Here is a 9909-nt window from a genome sequence, read left to right as displayed (position 1 = left end):
GTCTCCATTTTAATGTTTTAATGTTGTTGCTTTTTTTAGATCTCAAAAGGCAGAAATATGTTTATTTTGTTCTCATCAATCCTACTTACCACCATGTTCTTCCTTTCCATTGGAAATCGAAAAGAAACACCTTTGCTGTGAAAAATGTCTGTCTGTCTTTTTTTATTTGGTGGTGACCTAACATAAATATATGTGTTTTCTCTGTAAAACATTTAAAAAATCGGACATGTTGGATGGATTGACAAGATGTTTATCTTTCAAATGCTGTATTGGACTTGTTAATGTGTGAAAGTTAAATATTTCAATTTTTTTTTTTGAATTTGCCGCTCTGCCTTTTCAATGGAATGTGGGAGGAGTGCCGCTAGCGGCACCCCTGGCCTAAACAGTTAACTAATCAAGCTACCCGCCCAAATGTCAACAAAATTGTCTCACTAGTGCATTAGCTAGATAGTGAGCGAACATTAGCACTAGCAACAAACAAGCTAACTAGGCTAACATAGTTCATAAACCAATACAACGATTTATGGTGGTGGAATTGTACTACAGCATGAAAATAACTTTCCATATCATTTCAATTCTTGAAAATATGATATTGCTCACCTTTCTTTTAGGAAGAGCGGGGACCTGCAGATGGGCCGCCCCGTGTTAACGGACGAGCTTCTCCAGATGAAAGTGACTTTCCCTCTCTGGCTCTGCGCGGTAAAGTGGAGTGGGGGAGGGGCAATCACAACGTGGGGACAGAGATAGTCATATAGGGGACGTGTCACCACAGTGGTGTGTGTGCATCTGTCAAGGCGCTGGAATCCTATACAATCGACATGACTGATGTTGATATTTCAGTTGTGTACTAAATATTCTATAGACCTAAGAAATAGGCTAATACATTGCAAAATGAATGCATTTCCCTCGGCCTATAGGTCATAGGAAACTTCAAGACACCAAAATGTACATTTTAAGGATTCAGAAATTGTATTGATTGATCCAGAAACACATAGGAATAAGGTCAATAGGCCTTGGCTATTTTCTGACATAGGAAGGGCTGGCTTACCTGGGCTATTGCCCCTGGGCCCCGGAGAAATAAAACAATATACAGTATGTAGTATATATTTATGTTTTACTGCAACCGCCAACCACAGGGGGATTCAGGAGCCCACTCTCAATGAGTGTAGAGGGCTGCTGCTGCGGACACTTTGTTATTTGTCAGATGGGGAGGAGAGGAGGTAGGGGGGCCACTTGTTTAATTAATTGATTAATAAAAATATATAAACTGCATAATAAATAAATGTGACTAGTAAAATGTGTGATTCAGGAGCTGGGACCAAGCCCATAGGGGGCCCAAGGGGCAAAACAAATACAAAATAAATACTTTTTACAATTTTTTTTTTTTTTTTAATCCAACCACAGGAGCCCGCTCTCAATGTTTAAAATACAACAGAGCATAATTTAGCCAAAGAGGATCAATAGTTTCTACAAAAATAACTATCAAAAAGACATACAGTACATGTACTGTATCTGCCAAAATAAAAGAAACACCAACATAAAGTGTATTAAACGCATAGTTAAAATGAAATGAAATCAAATTGTATTTGTCAACTGCATCAAACACAACAGGTGTAGGCATTACCTTGAAATGCTTACTTACAAACCCTTACTTACGTAAGCCTAGGAGTTGACGTCCCGATGGATAGGGATCAACCCGTAACGCTCGTAGTCGACATTGTCACACTGAACCCTTTCACGATGACTCACGTTTTCTGAAGATGTCTAATACGTAGGAGCTCCCTCTGTCTTCCAGAGCGGCTTCGGCAAGCTCCTTCTCGCAACGGAAAAGATGCTCTCTGGACCCGCTCGTAGTAGCTCTCGTCATCTCCCTGCACGGTCCTATCGGATAGCCCAATGTGTCTGTACTGTAATGAAACAGCAGGGAGCGGGTCTCGAACCCTCGACCTCCTAGCCCGAGGTCCGGCGCGCTATCGACTGTGCCGCAAAAGCATGCTCCGTTACACTACTCCCTCCTTTCAAAGAGCGCGTCCTCGCGCTAGCTTGCGACTTTACGTCTTACAGGAACGCGCTCACCGGCCAAGCACACGCACTGTCGTGGATGCGAGGTCCGATCACTTCCGACACCAATGTAATGAAACAGGCAGGGAGCAGGTCTCGAACCCTCGACCTCCTAGCCCGAGGTCCGGCGCGCTATCGACTGTGCCGCAAAAGCATGCTCCAGCGGCAGAGTCGATTTCCGCGCTTATAAACCCAGGGTCGTTACACTACCCAGGGTCGTTACAGTACTATCAAGCGTTTGATGTCTGGTTCACGATACCAACGTGCTTTCCCGTATACTTACAAAGTGCGCAGCTTATGAGCCGAGCCTCCAGCATGGTCTGGATGCTGTTCAGAGCCTTATGTTGTCTGTGTAGCAACAGGCAGACCCTGAGCAACCTAAACCGAGGTGGGGGTTATTACCACTACTAACAGGACGACAGCGACGATGAGGACAGTGATACCATATACCCCACTACCCTATCACATGGAAAGACCAGCAGATTCACTGACATAGGGAGGCGAGTAGCACCTTCCTTTGTAAGTTCTAAATAGACAGTACACAGATAGATCCCTGTGCTGAATGAAATAGCTTCTGATTCCTCTGGTGGTGATAACGGACCCTGGCCGCGTAGAACTAAGGCAGGGAATGCAACACAGAACCAGTGTCTACTGAGTAATCCACATAGATGTGCACCCGATCATAGGCAGTTCATTCTCAATTACTGTCACATCAATTGTCTTTCAAAATGTGGTGTCGCTGTCATCTTTCAAATAAACACAACCAAGATATATGTATATGCAAGACATATTTTATTTCAAGGCAATAGATATATAAGGTTGGCTGATACAAAAGGGTATACACATTACCCAGGTGTAATATGGTCAATTAAAGTAAGGTATAAAATCGTAAACATGTGACATTGAGAACATCACCATATTAATTTTTATCAGTCAGGGCCCATTGTCAAACAAGACCTAAAATAACCTTTAGGCATCATGTCACCACATGGTCCCACATGTAGACTCTTGTAGGCTGAGGTAACAATATACAAACATCATTTCTCTACTTTAAAGGAAGCTGTAACACTCTGTGGTTGTGGACATGTGAGTGAGACCAATAACATCATCGCCACTGTTGTGGTAGGAGCTAAACTCCTCAACAATATCGATGTAATTACCTCCTGAATTACCATCTGAGGGGCATGTGAACATGCTGTTGGCATTCCTGCCATTGAAACAGTAATTACTATCATCTTTGGTCCGTTGCTGGGCCAGGTGAGGTGTTACTGTTTCCATCCCAATCCTGGAAGCCAACAAAGCTATGACATGGACCAAAGTATCACCTTCACTGGGTTTACAATCTAACACAAGGTTAAGCCGCCTGTCTTGTGGTGACACATACTGAGCTGTAAACCACCTACAAAGATAGAATACCATTCTTCTAAACTCTATGCTCGAGGTGAGGTTTCTCAGTGTGTTGTCAACAACTGTGACTACCTTAGACTGTCCTCTCCTGGGCAACAAAGTGCACCACATAGTCAAAATGATCTGTTTCTTCAAGACAAAACAGCACCAATGAAACCTGTAGGACCCAAGTGACACATTGAACAATCTCGGTAAGGAGTCATCAGGTCCGATCAGCTTCTCCGTTCTGGGAAGGGGACGGGTTCCCACCACAACGTGATCCCAGAACCCAGGTACATGAGGGATACAGACATATCTGTAGGCCACCTCTTCTGGCATTGCTTTGCTTACCCAGTACCTGAAGGACATGGTGTCATTCACTGTGATGAGATGGTTGAACGCTGCGCGGGAAGAGAACACTGTCAGTCCAGCTACATGATCAGGGCTCGTCATTGTAGTATAACATAGACATAGACAGATATATCTATACATGGTAATATACATACCTCTTCACAGGGTGTCAACTCCAGAGGATTGCTCCTCATTCATAATCAGCTGCACATGGTAATATACATACCTCTTCACAGGGTGTCAACTCCAGAGGATTGCTCCTCATTCATAATCAGCTGCACATGGTAATATACATACCTCTTGGCAGGGTGTCAACTCCAGAGGATTGGTCCTCATTCATAATCAGCTGCACATGGTAATATACATACCTCTTCACAGGGTGTCAACTCCAGAGGATTGCTCCTCATTCATAATCAGCTGCACATGGTAATATACATACCTCTTGGCAGGATGTCAACTCCAGAGGATTGCTCCTCAGTCATAATCAGCTGCACATGGTAATATACATACCTCTTGGCAGGGTGTCAACTCCAGAGGATTGGTCCTCATTCATAATCAGCTGCACATGGTAATATACATACCTCTTGGCAGGGTGTCAACTCCAGAGGATTGCTCCTCATTCATAATCAGCTGCACATGGACGTTGACCTCCTTGTCAGTCTTGAACTTATCATCTATGTTGAGTTCCAGATCCCAGTCTCCTACATTCTCCAGAGCAGGGAAAATTGGCAAGGGTGTGGTGCTTAGAGTGGTATCTCTCTCTCTATTTATCTCTCTCTCTCCTCTATCCCCCCCCCCCTCTCTCTCTCTCTCTCTCTCTCTCTCTCTCTCTCTCTCTCTCTCTCTCTCTCTCTCTCTCTCTCTCTCTCTCTCTCTCTCTCTCTCTCCTCTATCTCCCCCCCTCTCTCTCTCTCTCTCTCTCTGTCTCTCTCTCTCTCTCTCTCTCTCTGTCTCTCTCTCTCTCTCCTCTATCTCTCCCCTCTCTCTCTCTCTCTCTCTCTCTCTCTGTCTCTCTCTCTCTCTCTGTCTCTCTCTCTCTCTCCTCTATCTCTCCCCCCTCTCTCTCTCTCTCTCTCTCTCTCTCTGTCTCTCTCTCTCTCCTTGTGGACGATATATTGTGTAGGCGACAACCACTTTGTTCACTGTAACAGTCTGCACAATACACAGCCCCAAGCACATTGCACGGGCCTGTTCAGCTGAATCAAGTAGTTGTTACAGATGAACGCTCTGTTGAACTTCTTTTTACACGTGGCGCATATAATCAACTGTTTCATCACAGGGATTATCATCGCAATGGACGACACGGTAGCCCCGTCGCTGTACAGGTTATATCGGCTGGGACCAGGCACGGATTCTTCATAGGTGACAGCTGCTTCGGATTGTGGTGGTGTGGGGAACAATGTCCTTTGCGACTGTAAAGATGTCACTGGCTTGGGTTTGCACACGTTGAACCCTTGTATATCAACGGTCTGCTGTGGAGTTTCAGGCACTTGAGATGCTGGTTGTTGGGGATGTAGGACCCGGGCCTCCTGCTGCGGCACTTGATGAAACGTTTCCAGATGCACCTCAACCTGCTGGGGCTCTAGAGGCTGTGCCGACTGTTGTTGTTGAAAGACATATTCACCACAGACCCTCTCAAGAGCAGCCATGGAGTTCTCTGGGTACCCGAGAGGGGCCATGTCACCAATACAGGCGTTGAAGGTGCTGAGTTACACATCTGTAAGCTGGGTTACCTCATTACAGATGGCGCTTGAAGGTGGTTTCATAGTGGGAAGGGGATCGGTTGTAGCAGAAAATATTGAACCTGGACAAGAGTCAACGTTCCACTGTGGCCTACTGAAATGTGGCTCGGATGCTTGGGACACTTCACTCTCTTGAAAGGCATTTGCATATTCCACATCGGTTAGCATATCATCCGGAACTCTCTCGGTACCCCTGTAACACAAGGCGGAAACAAGTCACCCCTCTACCCAAAGGCAATAGATTACTATTCAGTAATAACACAATGTGTGTGATAGTTACACTTACGTGACACATGTCATGCTATCCAGGGCAGCAGCAACCTCCTCTGATGTATCACACCCAGACATGGCTGTGATGCTATCCAGGGCAGCAGTAACCTCCTCTGATGTATCACACCCAGACATGGCTGTGATGCTATCCAAGGCAGTCTGAAGCTCCTTTGAGGTAGCACATCCGGCCCTGTTTACGTGCTCTGTCGCAGAGACAACTTCATCAGCCCTATCTTGATACCCAGGCGCATCTAATACAATTGCATGGTCAACTCTACATTCAGGCACATTGTGAGACATTTCACATGTTTCACCAATAGGTTGTTGGAACAATGGTTCAGTTGTAGACTGGGGCTTGGGTACAGCAGACACTACCTCCTTGGTCTGAGTCTCATCAGAGTCTGGCTCCTTAGTCTGAGTCTCATCAGAGTCTGGCTCCTTGGTCTGAGTCTCATCAGAGTCTGGCTCCTTGGTCTGAGTCTCATCAGTCTGGCCCCTTGGTCTGAGTCTCATCAGAGTCTGGCTCCTTGGTCTGAGTCTCATCAGAGTCTGGCTCCTTGGTCTGAGTCTCATCAGTCTGGCTCCTTGGTCTGAGTCTCATCAGAGTCTGGCTCCTTGGTCTGAGTCTCATCAGAGTCTGGCTCCTTGGTCTGAGTCTCATCAGAGTCTGGCTCCTTGGTCTGAGTCTCATCAGAGTCTGGCTCCTTGGTCTGAGTCTCATCAGAGTCTGGCTCCTTGGTCTGAGTCTCATCAGAGTCTGGCTCCTTGGTCTGAGTCTCATCAGAGTCTGGCTCCTTGGTCTGAGTCTCATCAGAGTCTGGCTCCTTGGTCTGAGTCTCATCAGAGTCTGGCTCCTTGGTCTGAGTCTCATCAGTCTGGCTCCTTGGTCTGAGTCTCATCAGAGTCTGGCTCCTTGGTCTGAGTCTCATCAGAGTCTGGCTCCTTGGTCTGAGTCTCATCAGTCTGGCTCCTTGGTCTGAGTCTCATCAGAGTCTGGCTCCTTGGTTTGAGTCTCATCAGAGTCTGGCTCCTTGGTCTGAGTCTCATCAGAGTCTGGCTCCATGGTCTGAGTCTCATCAGTCTGTCTCCTTGGTCTGAGTCTCATCAGAGTCTGGCTCCTCGGTCTGTGTCTCATCAGAGTCTGGCTCTTTGGTCTGAGTCTCATCAGTCTGACTCCTTGGTCTGAGTCTCATCAGAGTCTGGCTCCTTGGTCTGAGTCTTATCAGAGTCTGGCTCCTTGGTCTGTCTCATCAGTCTGGCTCCTTGGTCTGAGTCTCATCAGAGTCTGGCTCCTTGGTCTGAGTCTCATCAGAGTCTGGCTCCTTGGTCTGAGTCTCATCAGTCTGGCTCCTTGGTCTGAGTCTCATCAGAGTCTGGCTCCTTGGTCTGAGTCTCATCAGTCTGGCTCCTTGGTCTGAGTCTCATCAGAGTCTGGCTCCTTGGTCTGAGTCTCATCAGAGTCTGGCTCCTTGGTCTGAGTCTCATCAGTCTGGCTCCTTGGTCTGAGTCTCATCAGAGTCTGGCTCCTCGGTCTGTGTCTCAGCAGATTCTGGGGTCTGAGTCTCTGCAGACACAGTCTCAGCAGACACTACATCATTGGCCTGAGTCTCATCAGAGTCTGGCTCCTGGGTCTGCGTCTCAGCAGAGGTAGCCCCGGCTGGGGCCGACACAGGCTCTGTGTCATCTGTGGTGGGGGAATTAGGCACAGTGCATACCGTCCCAGAACAGGCAGCATCCTCTGTATACTGATACTCTGGCTCAGAAGATACACATGGTTCAGTATCAGGGTCTTGTTGGACTCCAGCCACTCTGGTACTTTTTTGTTTGATAGGTACACTATGTTTGACTGGAGAGGATACCCTTTCCGCGACATGTTTGGGTACAGAATTGTGACAGTCCTCCTTGTCATCATCGCTAGTGTGAACAGAGTCACTGGAGGAACTTGTGTTGCTTTCATCTCCGCTATCATCTGCACCGGGTTCTCTAGGTAGGTTAGCCTCCTCATTGGTATCTGTGACATGGTGTAGAACCGCTGATGTGCTATTGTCTACTTCTTCACTGTTGTTTGGTCTCCTGTTGAACATCCAGGCCCTCTTTCTGCAACCACTTTTAACGCTCGACTGAGAACCAGGCTGATTGTAGGACATGTCGACCGATCTCTTCTTAATATTGTCCACAGTCACAGGTTTCTGATGTGGGCCAGTGGACGGTCTATGTGATCTAGGCATGCTGTGGCTTTGTGAAGCAAACCTGTTTTCATATCTGCCAATCTTTGCTGATGTGACGCTGCTACCAAGACCACCATTGCGGCCGCTGCTACAGGAGACTTCGGGACACAACCTTTGAGCATTAAGGCCTGTATTGGGTTCTTTGCTTCGCCTACGGTTGACAGAACTATGGGTCATGTCTCTGCTGCCGCTGGTGGTGTGAGCTCGGCTGTGGTCCCTGGGAGACTGGGCCCCGACGCTGTCCCTTGGGGGGTGGGACCGACGGCTGCCCCTGGTGGGCTGGGGCCGGCTGCTGACATTGTCATGATGTCCGTGTCTCTCACCAGTCTTGCGTTTTGTTTTGGCAGGTTGTCCTTCACAGGGATCCATTCCAGAGGTATACGGCGTTTCACCTTTGCTGTAGTAGGACATGACAAACGTTTTGTGGCCGTTTGTTGTACCGAGTTGGCGGTCCATCGTAACCCTTGGTCTTCGGTGACAGTCCTATGTCATGACTACCTTGTTGTAACCTGTTTTTGTCAGACCTACGTCTTAAGTCAAAGGGTTGGGGGTGTCTAGGGTACACAGGTACATTGTGTGGAACCAGAAGGTCGTGTTGATATGTGTTGTGGTCCTCTGTGTCATACAGCCTGTCATTAGAGGCTCTTTCATGCCACCTTCTCTGCTGTATGTTGCACAAGGGAGAGGGTGTAGATTCCCTCAACTGTGTATATTCCTCAACTCTTAGGCCCATATTGGGATGCTGGTAGTACCATTCGCCTCTGTTATTGTATGTTGAATAAACGTCATGTGACATTCTATCTTTTCTTTCTAATTCTTGTTGTTTTGTAAAGTACTTCACACTAGCACTGGACCATGTCCATGGTTCAGCTGCAAATATACACTGAATTGTCTACTGTCTGTGTAACTAATCTTATATATGTAGCTGAGGCTCCTCCTAAAAGCTTCAAGGCCGTTTGAAATAATCACCACAAAGTGTCATCAGGTAGACTATATGTATCTTTCCTGTTTCACTGCTTAGGTGTCAACCTGAGGTGACCTAGTTTCAATGTCTCACTGTGGGTTGTGTATCCAACCACTGCTGTTTCTACGGGCTTCCGATACGTCCAACCACTGCTGAATTGTCCATTCCGATGTTATGCACATAACCTCGAATCGCCCAATAACTCCTGGGTCTTCCACCCGCTGTTCATCTAACATTGCTCATACAATCCAGTCAGAGCTGACACCTCCGGCCGCAGCTGGGTCTTCCAACCGCTGTTATGCAGATGAAACTCACACTTTCCAAGTACAGATGACTCACCCAACTAATGTTATCTCCATGGGGCTCCAACACCCAGAGCAAGGTAGATCGTCCAACCACTGTTATGTATATGGGGCTCCAACACCAAGGTAGATCGTCCAACCACTGTTATGTATATGGGGCTCCAACACCCAGGTAGATCGTCCAACCACTGTTATGTATATGGGGCTCCAACACCCAGGTAGATCGTCCAACCACTGTTATGTATATGGGGCTCCAACACCAAGGTAGATCGTCCAACCACTGTTATGTATATGGGGCTCCAACACCAAGGTAGATTGTCCAACCACTGTTATGTATATGGGGCTCCAACACCCAGGTAGATCGTCCAACCACTGTTATGTATAATGGGGCTCGGAACATCCAACGCCGGGGGGGGTTTCAGCTGTTATGTCAATGAAGCTCAGACTGTCCAAGTGTGAATGATTCACCCAGCTACTGCTATCTCCATGGTGAGCAAGTGTGAATTATTCACCCAACTACTGCTATCTCCATGGTGAGCAAACATCCACACCAGATAGGTCATTCTATTAGCTATGTCAACTACAGAATAACAAGCTTTTCTGTT

Source organism: Salvelinus namaycush, unplaced genomic scaffold (genome assembly GCF_016432855.1).
Source record: "Salvelinus namaycush isolate Seneca unplaced genomic scaffold, SaNama_1.0 Scaffold36, whole genome shotgun sequence".
NCBI lineage: Eukaryota > Metazoa > Chordata > Actinopteri > Salmoniformes > Salmonidae > Salvelinus > Salvelinus namaycush.
Note: the sequence above shows the minus strand (reverse complement) of the source record.